Genomic DNA, 18,176 nt, shown 5'->3' with positions numbered 1-18,176 from the left:
AATGTCCCCCCCCCCCCCCGACTTATTTAAGGGTGTGCCCCCTTATGATTCACTTTAATTACTTTTTTTTTTAATCATGAAGGAAACAAATACGTTTGTTTTCTAACACTAGTTCCAAGTAAATCAATATCTTTCACTCTTTTAGAACAGCTCTCTCCGTATGTTTGTGGGTCTCTCTGCTTTTTCTTTTCTGTTTATGCAGTTCCATCTGTCCATCCATATATCATGTTTTCCTTATTTACTGCTAAATGGGGGTTTATTAGTATTTGCCAATGACTTTTAACTGTAATGCCGGTGACCAGGGTTAACGGTGACTCTCGTTCTTTGTTTTCTATATATATGCACACTGTAAGTTTAAAGTCCATGCTTGGCATACAGTAAATAAAAGCAAAAAAAGAGAAGGCAGGTTTCACTCTTCCTGACAGGATTTTTATTCAGAGATTTTGCTGTTTATTTGTTTTGGTTTGGGGGCAGTGTGGGTTAATTTTGGTTATTGTACATGTACTTTTTCCTCCTGGATATTTTTAACATCTATTTTTCATTATTAGTGTTTTTGCAGTTTCCTTTGCTAGGAAGAAAGGAGACATATATTCTAACTTTTATGTTGCTGATCTAATGTAACATTATGGAGGCATCACTGGGTTAATAAGAATTCAAACTTTCTAAGAGGGAGTTTGTATCCTTGGCTGCCCCCCACCCTCCCACTTTATGCATGGTTATGCTTGTGTTTCCGTGTGTACTGACGGGGAAGGGAGGGGGGAAGGGAATAGATATTTTTTACAGTGGTGGCAAATTATGAAATCTATCGAGCCATTTTGTCCAGAAATAGTAACTATTTATTTACCATTTTCATTCTACAAATATGCTGCTTATTTGTATTTTCAAACATCTAAGCTTTTCTCTGAATTGATTTTTTTTTACTTCCTTTTTTTTTCTTTTTTTTTTTTTTTTTTTCTGGGGAGGGATTTGTGATGCATTTCATAGCCCATTTAGCATTGTCGAGTTTTTGGAGTCCAGATTTATCATGGGTTCTAAAGACTGCTTAAACTGATCCATTTAAAATGGTCTTTTTATCTGAGCTCTTGTCATTTCTTTTGGAGAGTAAAACTGCTACTCTGCTGGTAACAAAAAAAAGAAAAAAAAAAGAAAAAAAAAGAAAAAAGAGACGGGATAGTGGAAGTTTGTTACATAAAGTGCTCTGGAGAATCCTAAGTAATTATATAAAATGGACGCTGATCACTGGAGATCTCTGAGCAGTAACAATCACCTTTTTTAATAGAAAATTATTTATTTAATAGCAAGAGGCGGACTTCTTAAAAACATGCATTAGGCCTTCCTTTTAGCACAAAGAAGTCCATAATGCAATATTCCTAACCCACCTGAGACTGCCTAGGAGATTCTCCAAAACCTTCAAATCCTTTGAAATGTTTCTTAAAAATCCATTATTTTGCAACCAGAAAGAACTTTTGCTGCCAACAGTTGTTTTTTTTTTTTTGCTGTTGTTTGGTGGTTTTTTTAGCTGTCCTTTAACTTACGAGTCCCCATTTCTACAGAAGTGCCTCCTCGCTGAACAAACTAAGTTAATTGAAATCCAAAGCAGGAGATCTATTCACTGGCATTTTAACTACAGAAACTACTTGCTCCATTTTATTAGCAGCTTTTCCAGAACATGAGTGAAACTTTTCAAGGTTTTATATATCAGTGTGCCAAAATCTGGTGGCTCATCTCTTAGCTAGGGAGTAACATTTATTGTTTACTAATTTTTTCCTCCTAATTTTTATTCAAACTTCTAAATGAATATTTTGTTGATAGATTTAAAATGTGTTTGTTGCTGTAAATGACCTGTTAACTGTAGCAAGGTATTTCCTCTCTTAAAGTTTGAATCTCAGGCTTTGAAACTCAGATTGGTTGTAGAGGGGGTGCTGAAGTTATGCCAAAAAAATGTAGGGGTCTTAAAGGTGGATTGCTGATGCCTGTAGATGGTGTCAGCCTGGAGTGAGGCAGCAGGAGTGTTCGCAGCCGTCCTGCTCGTGGTGGGATGGGTCAGGGGTTTTCAGGCACCTGTCATTTTCTCCTCCACCAGTGCAGGTGTATGTTCCTCAACAGCCCAGGTTTTGTGTAGGAGAGCACACAGACCTGTCCTCAGGTCCTTGTGCATGTAGTTTTAGCAGAAGCCCAGGCTCATGTGAACATTTTGGAAAAACTTTAAAAATGACTACAAGATACCTCTTGATTTTATGAAAACTCCAGGCAAGAAGAATTCAAGCAGAGAAGGAGAGTCACAGTAGCAGAAACATTTTTCTGGTAAGAAAAATCTGGTAAGATTTCCTTCTAATAGTAAAACCTTTTTCACTAGGAGGATGTAATTTTCCTTGAGCCCCAACTATATTCTATCAAAAAAAAAAAAAAAAAAAGAGAAACCAAACCAAACCAAACAAAAAACAAACAAACAAAAAACCCAAACAAAACAAATTTTAGCTCTTTCAATAGCACAAAGTCCGTTTGCAATCTGGATAGAGCAGCAAAGGGTAAAGTGTGCCTGAGTAAACTTAAATCCGGCATATGGTGATGTAGCTGGAGCCCGGGGAATGCCAAAGCCGTGTGCCAGGGAGGTAGGGCCAGGTTTGCTGGCGCGGGGTGCTCGGGGTGTCCTGCCCGCAGCCTGGGCAGCTGTGCGGGGCAGGGCTGGCGCTGCCCCTTGGGTCACCGCGCTTTATTTTAGTGTTGGAGCAGACAGTTATCTAACACACCCACACGAGGAAGTGCTCTGGAGCAGTTATTTCATGCCTTGCCATGCCCTGTAGCTAGAGCAATTTTGGGCTGAATGGCGTGTGTATGTGCCGCTCTCACTCCTGGGAGACGAGAGGCAGTGCTGTTGGGGGTTTTTGTGTGTAGGTTTTTGTGCTAGGATTTTGTTGTTTTGTTGTTTTTGGTTTGTTTTTTTTTTTTTTTTTTTAAACAGGACCAAAAATGGGATATATGACAGTTAAATCCAAATACCAAACAAATACCAAGTCAAATTATTTTTAATAGTGGAGGATGTTGTTTTTCTCTTAAAAGGGGAAAAAATATCTATTTTGTTTATTTTGATAAAGACAGTTGTAGCAATTTCCTGAGTTGAATATATCATTATTATAAATATTACTCACAGTTTTCCTATTTTCACATTTTCTTCATAGGCCCAGCTTATTCATAAGGGAAAACAGCTGCAGAATTAAAAAAAAATTGTAATATTATTTATATAAAACTTTGATGTAAATAGAGAATAGTGTCCCCTGCTAGAGAATTCTGTAGGATGGTTTACAAATCCCATACAAGAGAGATTACAGTCTTAGATAAACTGTTACTTAAATAGTTTCAAGAAAACCTTGCTCATTTTTGACAACCGTGTGAGATTTTAAGCAGAATAATTTGAATAGAAGTTCTGTTTAGAAATTGATGGCATGCTGTGGCCTTATAGATTTCAGTTGGTTTCACTCCAGTGTGTTTTTATAGGACTTCTTTAAGCTGCAATCTGTATGGTAAAGAGCTTCTGCTAAAAGAGATTCATAAATGTTAATGGAAATTTAAAGACTGAAATTTAACTTCAAGTTACTTATATTTCTTTTAACAAAACTTTTAGAAAATCGAAATCCTTTATAAAAGTCTTTTTTTTTTTTTTTTTATTAACTGAAACAATGCACTGAAAATAGTTACTGTTAAAGAGTAACTTTTTCCCTCTCAAGAGTCTGACATTCACACTGTGGTGCAGAGGGGAAATGATGGCAAATCACAGTGAAACGGACTTCACTGTTCTTGTTAGCTTGGTCCAAGAAAATTTTACAAAGTAAACAAACAGTATCAACTGTGAAAAATAACTTGGCTTTTTAATAATTTATCAATGCCAGTTTTCTTTTGGTGAAAAGTAGTGTTTGACCGTACACCAAATTTTGAGATGCTTATGTAAGATCTGTAGCATTTTAACTTGAAGAGATTTTCACAGATGTATTAAACTTTCAGTGAGGAGTAAATAAAGGTGAAGGCTTTTGTCCAGGTGGTTTTTCCTTTGATAGTGCTGACTATATTCTCGGTTGGTATTTATTATAAAAGTTAATGTTTAGTTCTAACGGCACGGATCCAATTCTCCGGAGTCATTTCAGAATGACTACTGCTTATGTCTTTCATGTTTTCTTACACTTCTGTACTTAATCCTCCAGCACCATCATGTGCTATGACGGCATTTTGACCGCCCAGCACTGGCAGGAGTTCCATTTGCAGATGCGCCTTGTAAAATGGTCACCAGAGGCACAGGGCCATGTGCCACCTCCTCTTCCATAGGTGCTGGTGCAGCCAGGGCTGCCGGTGCCATGGGGCAGGTTCCTATACATCCCTAAGGTTTGCAAGAGGAAAGAAGTTCAGCTTTTACCATGTGCAGGGAAGAGTGTATCTTGAAGTAGATAGAATACAGGAATGGGGAATTAGGCTAATGGGATAAAGCTGTCTTTAAAGAAAAAAACCATGGTTCTTCTCACAGCTGGCTGTTGGCTTTGGTGAAATGAGCAGGTAGGGTCCCAGGTTGTTTGAGGGAGCAGATGTCCACCTCCCAGAGAAGCAAGCTGCTGGCTGAGTTGGCACTAGGTGGCACTATGGGAGGAAAGGCCATGGACTAGTCCAGAACAAAAGCTGAAATCCCTTCATGCCAAGAATGGCCTCATCCCATCAGTGAGAATCTGCTCTGCCAGCCTCATGGAGGATGGATTTGCAGCTTGTGCTGTACTTGCTGTTCTCAGGCACTGCTGCTCAAGATCTTTCGTGGCAGATAGGGACTCTAACACAAACTAGTCCTACCTAATCAAACCCTGGCAGTCCGTAGGACTTCCTTCTTCAATACCTCGTGTCATAGTTCTTGTACTTTTCTGCAGTGGGTGGACACAGATCACTAGGCAAAATTTTATGTCCAGTTTGCACAAGTGTAAATGACAGTACCAAAGGTGAACCAGAACGTGTAAAGTCTTCCAGAATCTTTGAGCTACTATCAAACCAGTGGTTATGAAAGTCTGAATTAAAACCAGTTGGTAACTACAGCAAAGAAGAAAGGAAACGTGAATAGGCAGTGCTTCCAACTCTCTGCAGAGCACCAATGGGAAATCCTTCACAGACAGACACGGTGCCATTCTTTAAGTTACACCCATAGATGACCTCTTAATCTTACACTTTCAGAATGAATTTATCTTGAGGTTATGGTGGAGCTAAAAATCTAAGCAAATATAGTGTGTCTTTTGATTCGGAGCATGGGAATTACTGAATTTCCTTTTTTTTTTTTTTTTTTCCCTTCTCAGCTAAAAGACAAGCTTTCTAATATCTTACTTCTAAGATCATCAATAGCTGTATGATGAATCCCTTGAGGATACAAAAGTAGGACTGAGAAAGTTTTGTTACAGACTTCAGAGTTGTCCTTTCAGCTGACTGAAAGTTAATTATTGATTTCTATTTCCTCCCTAGAGATCCCTATACTTCTCTTTCTGACTAGAAAGTTAGTGGTCACAGTACAGGAATGTGAAAGTAAATTGTCATGTGGCAGTACAAGATTTCATGGGCAGGATATCAGGAATGTGTAAGATGGAGGTTGACATCAGGAGAAAGTGAAGAAAGACAACTAGGTAAAAGCTTGTGTCTGCTGTCCTTTTATCTGGGTTGGATGTGGAGCCTACTATTCTCTGTGGCTCTGGCTCCTAAACTCCCAGCAATCTGAGAGCTAAGTGAGTCACAGGCATTAGTGACAGAGGAATGCTGAGAATAAAAACAAAACAACAACAAAAAAGCCAACCAAAAAAATCTCATTGTTTAGGCACAAACACAAGAAAACCATGTTTAATTGCTGATGTGCTCCCTCTGCTGGTTCTCTAAAACTAACAAATGCTATTCCCAGGAGACCGGGCCACACCCTCTGGGGCACTGCCTGACAAAAATTGTGCCAAATGAATGGCTTTGAGCTCTCTTGCAACGACCAGTAGTAACAGCAAAATAAGTCTTCTGATGAAGAGTGTTAAAGCCTTGGATAGCAGGCATGACTACTGAGAGGTCATGAAATGTTCAATCTGTAATTCACTTTTTTTTCCCCGGTCTTACATTTGGTTCCTTTTCCTATGATTTCCCAAAGTTTGTATTTTCTGTTTTGCTGTGCCTGCTTCTAGGATATTTCCCATCTGAACCTTTTATCAAATGTTCTCATTGATACTTTTAGTTTCAATTTTAGTGTATGGACTATCTGAAGAAGCCCTAATGTAGTTTAGGCTTTGGCAGCTTCCAATTCTTTCTGTCACTGTCAGTTAAATCTGCTTGTCAGCTTTATACTGTTGTGCCCACTTCATCCTGTCCTTTGGCTTGAATACCAGCTGTTTTTTCAGGATGCTCTTGAACATCCTTCCTCGTTGTGATGAATCTGTATTTCTTTTCCAAACATAGACTGAATTGTTTAATATATTCCCTACACAGCATATTTCCCCAGTAGATAAGTTTTTAAAATCCAGCATTTTGTGCTTTTATGCTATGAAAAAATGTCTGAGTCCTGAGTAAGATTGAGTACTGGAGAGAAAAAAAAACTGAAAAAAGCTGTATTAATTTCCATAGAATATTTGGGTGGAAGATTTCTGACATAGTAATTATTCAGTAATAGATGGTCTTGTGTTTCCCATATTTTCCACCTATGTGGACTGTCATGAAAAAGAGCTTCATCTTGCAGCCGTTGACACACCAGTGGGAATCAGCTGTGCCGAGCTGTTGCAGGACTGGGCTCAAGTTTTCCATGTAGAGTAATGAAAAGTTTCCTTTCTGCAAGTCTCATGTTTCCCATCTAGGTGACTGCTTATTAAATCTTTATCCGGTAGGGACAATAAACCAAACAGCCTGGTGGGTAGCTAATTGTCTGGAGTGACTCAAGCCACGTATAAATCTCATTTGTTCTTAGTACATTGACTCTCTCTGGCCTCGTTGCTCTCTCAAGTATTCATTCATTTTGAGACATCTAGAATGTAAGGCAAAGAAGAAGATCCCTGGTCCTTCTATCTCAGTGTCTCGGATGATGCTTGTAGACTGACGCTCCTTTATTTCCCTTTCACACGCCCTGCAGTTTGGGATCCTGTCCTTCTGAATCGTAGTGCAGGGCCCTGGCCCCCGTGTGGGCACTCACAGCACTGAGACCTCATCACCCTTCTCTCACCAGGTCCCTGGATGGGAGGAATTGTAGCAGGGCTTGGCATCTCTGTGACAGCCTGCCATCCTGCTGTACCTGCTCTGGGGATGAATAGAGAGTACAGCGCCTGGGGCTACAAATCTGGCACCTTTTGCTGGTGCTAAACTAATACAAGTGATTAGAAGCAACATGAACGCCCAGCCTGTCCTGGTGGACTGTTTGAAATCCAAGCCCTGTTTTGTAATTTCCAGCATTTCATGAAAGTGCTGCTTTTATTTTCCTCTCCAGGCCAAGTTTGGAAAGATTCAAAGCTTGCTCCAGTTGGATAGAAAAGGTGTTTTTAAGATGGTGATATATCCTAAAAGAGATGGTTCCTTCTTGGCTATACGAACCTCAAACCATTTATCCACCTAGTTAGTTAGGCTCATCCTGAAACATTTCACTGCTGTGAAAGCAGCTGCTCCTGAATGAGATTAAAAACCAGTTGTGCTTTTTGCAGTACAGTCAGTTATGCACAACTTTGTGTCGGACAAGAGAAAGCTCAGTTATTTTTCCCTAGTGATGAGCATTTCTGGATTCTCGAATTAACTTGCTTTTTCTGCTAGTCTCTGAGTCCCTTTTTACAGGGGAATAGATCCCAATCCAAGCCTTTCTTAATACTTTGGTAGACAAACTTTTTTTTTTTTTCCCCAATGTGTTTACAAGGATCTTAAATATTTTTGTGAGCACGGAGTCATAGTGCAGTATCAGAAGTTTTAATCAGATTGCAGTGCAGTCGCTGCTGTATGCTGTATGAGGATAAGCTGTGCATTAGGGAAGCAGGATTCACCGTTTGTTTCTAGTTTTCTGTGTTATTTTCAATCAGTCAGTTAATTCCTAGTGTCTCAGGTACTTTTCTTCAGGATAGAGATAATAACGTTTGTCAGTTTCTGCAAGCAGGTAGAAGGGTGTTAGCTGTAGCTGTACTAGCAAGTTTTATACTTCCCTCTTGAGTTTGTGTCTTGTTATCACCCTGAAATGCATTGCAACTTCTTTCTTTACTCTAATGGCTTTCCTTTAGCCTCCCCATGAAGTTTTTGAATACTTGTGGTCTTTCTCTGGCATGTCAGACTAGAACTGACACCTGAAGTCTTGGGGTTTGGGTTTTGGTTGGGTTTTTGTTTTCTTTTTGGAAAGGTTTTTACCTCATGGAGGTTAAGAGCTAGTGTTTACTTAGGTAGTTTGGATGACAGTAAAACTGTTCTGCCCTGCTCATGGAGGCTGTATTATGTTGCATCTCAGGTGAATTAGCATGTTTTTTGAGCCATGTAATTTCACAGCATTCAGCCCTAGGTTGTCTTGACCAAACTCCTATTAATAATTGAGCTATCCCAGTTAAAACTGTCTCTATGCTGGAGTGAGAACCCTCTTGTGTAGATCACATCCATATCCAGCCCTGTGATAATTTATTCTGCTACCAGAATTTATTTAATTTTCATTCTGTATCTTTTGCAGGTAAAAAAAGGTTGAAAGCAAAAAGTAAATGAGTTAAAATGAACTTTTCTGGAATTTCTTGGTGAAGTCTGCTTGTGCAGGAACACGGTTTAATAGACTGTAGGCTGTTTTAAAGAGTTATTAGAGTCTGGAGTAATGTTACTATGGAACATTGGCTTCAGTGTGGTAGAAGGATACAAATGGAGCATTTAGGAAAGAGGTTTGTGAAGAATGTGAGCAGCTAGAAGAAATAAAAGCTGACATGCAGGCAGGGGGCAGAGCTGTTCAAAGAAAATGAGGACAAAAAGTCTGAACTTCATGCAAAAAGAGGGGCTAACTTAGGTCCCACTGGCAAGAGAGGGAGAAAATTTTAGCAGCAGGGTTCTGTATGAGTAGGAGCAGAGAGGCTGTGGGACAAGGCCACAGCCCTTTCCTTTTTCCGTATGAGCAGTGGGCTGGAATAATCATCATAGAGTAATCCTCTTCCGAGGACTGTACTCTTAGGATAAGAGGTTCCATGTGAAATTTCTGAATGTCTGTGTATCTGCTAAAATGTTTATGGGTTGTATTTTGCCCTAAGTTGCATTTCTGTAAAAGTGGACCAATTCCATGAAATTTAGAGGAACCAGCCTTGAACCAAAAGCTGAATTTAGCTTTGTATTTCTCCCTACTGGCTGCAGCTGGCATGTGTCTGAAGCACTAAAGATGATGCATGGTACTCCACAAGTGATTTGTGACCAGGAGACAGTTTTCTTTAGGACAGTGCTGCTGCATTTGACCTCATTTCTGCTGTGTTAGATACGGTCTCCCTTGTGGCAGGATACATAGGTGTATTAATAAGATTCTTCCAGATCTCTCCTTGAAATCTCACCTTATGCACTTGATGAAATGGTTTGCTTTTATGAGGTGTTGGTGATTATTCTCATAATGCTCAGGCAAAGGCAGCAAAAAATTTAGCATTCAAAATGATGCCTTTTTTTATCATCTGCATAGGTTTAATCCTGAGACCCTGTGTGATTTCTTTTTGTCGTTGTTGATGTTGTTTTGGTTTGCTTTGTTCTCATTAACCAAAAAAGTGATGTGCCAGTTCTGTCTAAATATTTCCCAGGCTTTTTTAGATAAAGGAGTTACACATGTCCTTCAAAACAAAGAACAATTATCAGCTGAGTTCAGCAGGAGGAGAGAATGCTCACAAAAGGTTCTAGGACAGTTTAGCCATAGATAGCTGCTGATATAGATAAATAGCACTTTGCATTTCTGAAGAAACTTATTCAAATATTTTACAGTGTTTAATGAAAGTAGCTAATTTAGTTTTGCCTAATTTCAGTAGCTGAATCAACATTATTATTTCCATTTTTTAATCAGAAACAATCGAGGCATAGAGAGAAGAAGGAAGTGAGGCCTTTCTTTCTTCCTTCCTCAGTGTATTGTACATGCAGATGGGAGTTGGAAAAGTAAAGACCATGTTCCATGGACAAAGGAAGCTCAGATGATTCTTGGCTATGTTAAAGACTGTTAGATTTCTTCTTTTTTTATTTTTTTTTTAATCATCATTGTGGTATTGTAACACATATGCAACTTCTTTGCCATTAAAGTCTTATTTCTACTTCCAAAATGAGATACAAAGACTCTACAGTAACTGAATATTGAGGCCAAATGCATGAGGCCAAATACAAATACATAAATGTATTACATTTAATACACCAACATGTCAACAAAGTCTTTAACAGCAGAATTTTTTAAGAAAAAAAAACATTTTTGATGTTTTATTTGCTTATTTTCTGTAATTACTCTCTTAACTGAGTTGCTTGTATATTCAACCTGAGAACTGTACAAGGAATAGCTGCATTTAACTTCTTGTTCCTTGAGAATGAGGTTCTCAAGATCTTGAGATCTCAGTTCTTGAAAACTTGCAAACAAGTTTTGGGTTTGTACCGCTCTCTGATATTTTTTCACTTCCCAAGAGCCGGTTTTAATGTCTGTTGATGCTTAGAAGACCAGATTGGAAGGACAGCAACAGAAAGTTTTATTAGCCAGCACAATTAATACTTTCTTCCTTGAGAGCCAAATTCATATAGTGTAGTATGTTTACAAAAGAAAAAGCTGGAATGCACAATAAGGTTTTGCCTTTATCAGAGACATACGGATTCACCGTCACTGGATTTATTTGCGAGACTATAAAAAAGAACACTCCTCAGGCATGTCTCACATTTGTCAAAGGGCAAATTGGATGAATGTCCCTCCTAAAAACGGGATGAACCAGCTTTTTCATATGCAATTTCCAATTTCAGTAATCCCCAAGAAGCTTATAAGAGCCAGGATAGAGTCAGTTAAACCTTGTCTTATTAACCTCCAAAAGGACTCAAAGGGGTTTGGATCTCGGGGCTGGTCTGGATCCCAAGGGCACCTATTAAGTTCTCTCATACTGTCTCAGCCTTCTGGAACTTTTGGCAGACACAACACAGTAAGGTTCACAAAGTAGATGAATAGAACAGCTGGAGACCAGGTTTACTGGGATATTTCCCACCTGAGAAAGGCAAATCAAGCTTCTTTGTATAGGAAAGGCTGTAAATAACTTTCCCCCTTCTACATCCCTTAGTAGATGTCTTTCCCCTGTTGCCCTTTCATACATATGTGACCATTTTTTTAGATTGAATGGTCTCTCAGATTACTTCTGCTGATAAGCACTGGTCCTTTGAAAGATCCTCAAGTCAATTGTATTTGAGTCCTCTTAGTCTTTAAGATACTTGTGTTCACTTTACATGCAAAATTCAGATATGGGAATATTCTACAAAGGTTCCCTACTGCGCAGTTGCCTCTACATGCTGTTGTAGTAATAAAAACTGTTAGCTTTTTTCTGTCATTAAACACCTTCAGTGGTATGCATTTACTTTAATAAATCAGTTTCTAGATTTGGTTTTTAACTTACTGAGGTACAACATTTACCATATTTAATTGGGATCCAGATAATCTTCAAAAATGCCAGAACAGTGCTTTATAGGATACACCATTTTTACTTCTGTGTGCCATGATCCCTTATGTATCTATATGGGTTTGGGGGAAAGATGGGTTATAGAGTCAACAACTATGTAGGTATTAAGTCAGCAAATCTAGAGGATCCTTACTTCTTAACCATTTTATTGAACTCATATCTTTGTGTGTTTTTTGATGAGGATCACTGATGTGTTTAGGGGGAAATTTTGCTTGGCTGTCAAGTTTTCTTAAGTTTCAACGTGCCTAAAGGTCAGTGAGGTGAGAACACAGTGGAGAGTTTGGAATCTGGAGGAATGACAGGCCATGGATTTCCCCAGACTTCCTGGAAAGCCGGAGCAAATGAGCTGAACTTCTGGGTGAACCTCTTTTAACCAGAACTGTTGAGGCTTCTTGCCTTGTCAGAGAGAATCTTGCCTCCTCTCAGAGGAAGTAATTCTGCATTATTTGAGAGAGATTTTAATGGTCTATACTCTATTTTTAGGAAATATGCAGGAAAAAGCCTACTTTGTCATATGCATGAAACTGTAAAGCTTCAAATCTTTATTGTTCTTTGTTTATTTTATACACCTTTTACTTCTCTATATCCTTATTCTGAACACCTGTATATTTAACCTTAACAAAAGAAGCACAGTAAGCCAAGCAAATGGAGTGGTGTTCAATTTGTTTCCTTGTTTTCTGCCTCAGCAGGTCAGGAACCTGCTCCTTGTGGCAGAAGGAGCCATATGCCATGGTTCCTGCTCTGCAGTGGAATCAGATCTGCTGCATGTGCACAGTAAAACCCAGCTGGGCAGAACTCGGGGAAGGTGCACCAAGCTCACCACTACTGTGCAAAACTGTAATGATGCCCATGCTCAGGAGCTTCAAAGCTTCCTGGAATCACCAGGTTTGCTGAGAATGCACCATAGTTGATTTGGATGTTTGGAATACACCCAATATGTCCCTAACTTGCTTGACTGAATTCCTGGTAGTTTTCTCAGCAGCTGTGCTGGGTTTGTATGGGAGTGGGTTCCTCTGCATAAAGCAGCATTAGGAGAAGATCATGAGTGAGATTAGTACAAATCATGGATCCTGAGTACAATCTTCAGATACTGAATTTATTTATTTTTTTAAAAATTCAGGTGCTGTTTTTAATGGCCTTAGATATGGCATGTGCAAGAAGAGAAGATATGAAAAATATAAATAAAAGGATGTTTTGTCTGCTGTAGACTTTTGTACTGATCTGAGTACTTCACCTCTGCTCTTCTGTTCCCTAGCAGTGAACTAGAGTGATGGGAGAACCTTCTGCATGCCTTGAAGTTTCATGAACAGCTTGTGAAATGCTCCGAAACCTTTAGGTAAAAAAGGCTGGGGATAACACAGTAATTATTGCCATATTTAACTTCTCTTGATCTGAGAGGAGTGAGCGGAAAACGCAAACACATATGTTACCATGAGAAATTAAGATATGTTCATTTCAAAAAAATTCCCAATAAGGAAACCATCTTCCTTGGCTTTAATAATTTCCCTCCTTATAATGTTTTGCCTGATGATGTCATCAGTGGAAGAATACAGAAGTGGAAGAAAGGGTAGTAGGGCTGAAAGGCAAATTTTGACACTTCTAAGCCTTGTATCCTACTGACGTCAGTGAAAGTTTCAATTCCAGTTCAGGGTTGCAGTTCTTTTCAGAGTTGTGGAATGTAAGCAGAGATGGGTATTTGCTTAGAGGAAAATGACCAGCAAGTGTCCATCTGGGTTCTGCAAAGGAGCCAGTTGAGAAGCTGATTCCTCAGTGATGGATAAACATGGCTTTTGCACAATGATCGATGCTGATGTTATTTGTATCTTATCCCCTGGCTGAGAGAAGAGTTCAGGAGGACGAGATTTAGAAGTAGGATAGAGGTGAATCTAAGTTAGATGGAAACAAAAGGTGAGGAAGAGGAGGAAGGCACGGTTCCATAGTGGTGTGTAGATTCCTGTGTTTGTTCTGGAGTTTGTGGTGGAGCTGAGTGTCACCAGCAGCACTGCTGCATTTAGTGGGCTCAGCATAAATAGAATCCCTAAACAGTTTTGTAAAGTGTCAGGGTTTTGCATGTGAAGTCACGCTTATGATGACTCTTGCCTCTGCCATTTCTTTCCTAACCTTATTGGTGGGCTGAAGTTACTATTGCTTAGCCCAATTTCACATGTATGAATATGCTTTCATCTCTTTCTCTGTTGCTTTGTTTATCTGTCTCTGTCTATCTCTCTGTGCGCCTGCTGCTTGTCTGCCTGCCAGTTTTTTCTTTGTCTCTATCACTTCATCATTGAACCCATCTGTGTAGAAAATAGGATATTTGGCTGTCTCCTATTTTTTTATTATTATTTTTTTATTATTTTTGTCATTTTGTTCCCTCAGACTTATGAGGATGAAACTCGCACTCCTGGGGGTGCCAGGCATTTTAGATCTTGCATTTAGGAGGAGCCGTGATGCTTTTTGCGTCTGTTTGTCTGTCCATCTGTCTGCTGGTCTATAATAAGCTGTGCAGTGAGACAGCAGCTTACTATCTGTGTGTGTGAAATTAGCTAATTGGTGTTAGCAGCAATATTTTCACATGTTTTATAAGCAAAGTGCAGCAAGGTATATAAATGTAGATATGATCCAGAGACACACACACACATACACACACACACGAGCGCACGCAAGCCTGTCGCTGCTCATGCATAGACGCTCAGAAGTAATTAATGTTAATAAGATTTTAATGTGCTTGTGAGATCATAATGAGGAGAAATGAATGCTCTGATTAGAAAAAGGTAACTGTGTGTGTGTTTTGGCTTAGAACAAGATTTCCCCTCTTTTTTATAAATCATAATTTCAGAACTTGTTTGTGATTGCATCAGTCGGTTTTTATTTTCAAATTAGAGGTCTGTTTAGCCATTTGAATGATTATCTAAATCAATGGGTAAACTCCTGATCATAAGGAATCGTGCAGATTTTTTATTCCCCTTAGAAAGCAAAGCTACTACATGACAGGGCTGGGCAGCCTTATCCTTCTAGCATTACATTTTTTTATGCTGCTTTTAAAGCCTCATCAGCAACTGCTCTCAGAGACGGTGCTCATTTTTTACAAATAGAGATGTTTATCTATAGGTGTCTGCAGTGCATAATCAACCAGTGAAACTATTGTGCCAAGGCATATTCCTGTTCATCAGTAATGATGAATCCTCAGAGTCCAGGTGATCACATGATACCTTGATTATATTTTGAACTAATTAGTTTAGGAAAGCAGAACTGTATTTATATTTTTTTTTTCATTTCATCAGTCAATTTCCAAATAGGAAGGATGGGAAAGTGTTTGCAGGAAATATTTTACAAGCTAGGTTGTTTTTTCATCCTGGATGCTGTGTAGTCACCAGACTCCAAGCTGGCTAAAATCCAGCTGGACACTAGGGGTCCTTCTCTCCAGCAAATCAATGAAAATATTGTCCAGAGGGCTTCACTCCATTTGCATACTTATTTTTGTTATTAATCCCTTTGGGATTGGGATTTTTTTTTTAATTGACACTGAGAGGTTAGATACTTTGTTTCATAAACATCTAGAATTGAAAATGCAAATTTGAACAGTCCATGTTCCAGTGCATCCCATGTTGCCTACTACCCACTGGATTCTGGTGGTGCCTGGCTTGAGTGGTGTTTTAAAGTGTTAGATCTATGATTGAATCCATGGAATATGGTTCATTTCCCGAAAGTGCTGGGGTACTGCAACAGTGGTTGTGATGAGAAATGTTAGAGCATGGTGATAAGACTGCAGTTTCCAAATCGTGCTGAACAAAACCCAGTGTCAGTAAATATAGCTTTGATAGGATTTGAAGTCTCTAAAGATGATGATGTTTGTTTATAATGAATGATTTTATTTTGGAGAAAGGAAACGGCAGGCATTATATATATTTGTTTATTCCTCTAAACTCTCCTTTCAGCTAGATGCTGTACAGTTGAGCTTCTAACACTAGTTCATCATTCTGATAGCTCAGTCCATGAACTTACTTTTATGAGGTACCTTGGGATAGTGTCTTTACAAGCGTGTACACAATTGTGTCTGTGTAGGTACACTCAAAGCATGACTGAAATGTGTACATCCATGCAGTAAGGCCAAAACAAAGTATTCCCCAAGTACAGCCACCATACAGGTAACTTTTAATGACCCTGAATGGAAGAAGAACATCTTTACTTCTCCTAGGTGCTTATAGTCTGAGAAGTGCTTTGCATTTTGACCTAAATAAAATGGCAGGCTGAGCTCTCACAGTAAGGAAGCAACTAATTGTTTTAAAAAGAATCAATCCTTTCTATAATTTTATTAGAATATTTTGAGTAATATCAACCCCAGTTTAGGATTAGCATTGAACTGAAATAGTATTGAATTAATGGGATATGATTCATTCCCAGAGAGTGCCAAGGTACCACAGCAATGGTTGTGATGAGAAACAATAGAACATGGTGATATGATTTCCAAATCACGAGGAACAAAACCAGTATCAGTAGATCATGGCTTAAACACAATTTGAAGCCTCTAAAGAAGATGATGTGACAGTTCATATCCCACTTTGGAATTAGTGTCCGCCTGCATTATTTTCATTGTCTGTGCCTGTTTTTTTTGTGTATGTGTGAACATGCCAGTTTTCAAGAGCTGGCTTCCACAAAGTTGAAGACTGAGTGTAGAGGAGCAAGGTAATTATCAACTCCAAATCCAATGAATTGTCACCTTGGAGCGGGAAGCAGCTAAGCAATGCAAGGCATTTTCTTTAAATGTGGGTGTTTTTTCTGTGTTCTAGAAGTAAAGTGTTGAGGAAAACACTCGGTTTGGTGTTCCCAGCATTGGAGATGAAGCAGCCAAGCTCCCTTCAGCTGTGGGCTGAAAACTCCATAGGGCTTGGGGAGCTCAGGAAGAGCTGAGGCAAATTGGTTAAGTGCATGAAGTTAGTATGCAAAAATGAGTTGTGCTGAGTCCTTGGGGGACTGCTTTAATTCAGGAGTAAATTAGTCTTAGACCAATCTAGTTTAACTGAATAAGGAGCTACTGGGAGCTTTGCTGTTGAATTAGAGCATCTACTCACAGCTTCGAGACAATTAAGTGTGTGCACATTGGTGTCAAACCTTTAGTTGATTTGCCTTAACATTCTCAATGTCCCCATGCAGGCTTGGCTTAAGAGATAGATAAACTGTCCCAAGCAATTAATTCTGTACTGGGGATCCAAAACAAAACAAATTTCAATAGCTTGTTTGCTTTGAGGGAAATATCATAACGCCAGCTATTGCAGTGTTGTTGACAGAGCAGCACTGATTGCCCTCCCTCTCCTTGGACACCATTGTTTTCCTGTGCAGTTCTTGAAGGGTCCACAGATACTGGGGATGGCTTTCTCTTACAGTCAGTTTGTACATAAAAAATTCCAGTGTAAAACATACCGAAGTTTGTGTATTTGGGACCAAAACATACCAAATATTGGATATTTGCAATGAACTCTAGAATTATTACAAGAAAAGCAAGCATTTTCACAAGTTCTGTTTGTGCTTGTATTTGACTACTCCAGTGTAGTTCAAAGATGAGGAAGAGGGTTTTGGGATAGGTTGGTTTGATTGTGATGGCAGAACAGAACATGGTGGGAGCACAGTAATGACAAGTTGCTTGGGAGAAACTCATTCTCTCTTAAAGAGGCCTATGCAGAGTGTGAAAATAGGAGCTCATAATTGTATGCTGAGATTGTGCTCTGAAGAATCTTTTAGAGTGCATTTGCCAACCTTACTTGCATTAGAGCTGTTCAGTTTGACCTTGTTCTTCAGTACACATATAAGGTTAAAGTGCTCTTAATTCATAAATTTCATAATTAATGAATAATTGTGAGTTAGTTGGTAAAACCTCCATGCTAAACAACTTTGGACTTGACAGTGAAAACCCTCTACATAAGGGTGGATTTTGAAAATATCTGTAGGTTCTACTTCAATCAGGCTAGTACAGAAAGTAAGTAATCAGCTTGAAAGCTTCATTGGAGATAGTCCCCTGCTAGCATTAAAGAGAGGGTGTTTGTTCAAATATGCTAACTGCTCTGAGGTTTTTTCATATGAAAACATACGTCCTAAAACTGTCAAGTCATAGGCTCTGAAAGAACTAATTATCTCATCCTGCTTGCCCAATTCTGTATTTATGTTTCTAAATAAGTAGCCGCTTTTCTACCAAAGTTCTTAATGCCCCAAAGCACCTGCTGAAGCTGCAAGGAACTTCTGGTATATGCATTTAGAAGAGCATTTTTAGGTAACAGTTGGCCAGAGGGCTCTTTGGTCTAGTGAGCTTAGAAATTCCAGATAAATGGCGTGGCATTTCTGCCAAAAAGATTGTTTTAAGAAGTTGTGTAATTGCAGAGTGTGATATTTACATGAAAGTAACAAGTATGGCTATCTTGTAGGAAGGCAGGAACTGTTAAAGAAATCAAGTTGTGTGCATGCTTTTGTCATCTCAGCTTCTGAAAGTACCAAATGCTTTTGAGGCAGATAAAGAAAGCCTTCTCATTAACAAGTCTGGAAAAAACTAGC

General features: G+C 39.0%; 1 protein-coding gene across 16 annotated transcripts in view; it reads left to right on the top strand.

Moving 5' to 3' along the window:
- Positions 1 to 18,176, top strand: part of ZBTB20 (zinc finger and BTB domain containing 20) — a 501,814-nt gene that overhangs the window by 28,821 nt on the left and 454,817 nt on the right. The gene's annotated exons all lie outside the window — the stretch shown is intronic.

This window comes from Taeniopygia guttata, chromosome 1 (genome assembly GCF_048771995.1).
Source record: "Taeniopygia guttata chromosome 1, bTaeGut7.mat, whole genome shotgun sequence".
Lineage (NCBI taxonomy): Eukaryota > Metazoa > Chordata > Aves > Passeriformes > Estrildidae > Taeniopygia > Taeniopygia guttata.
The sequence above is the reverse complement of the archived record's forward strand: the minus strand, read 5'-3'. Positions and strand labels throughout refer to the sequence as shown.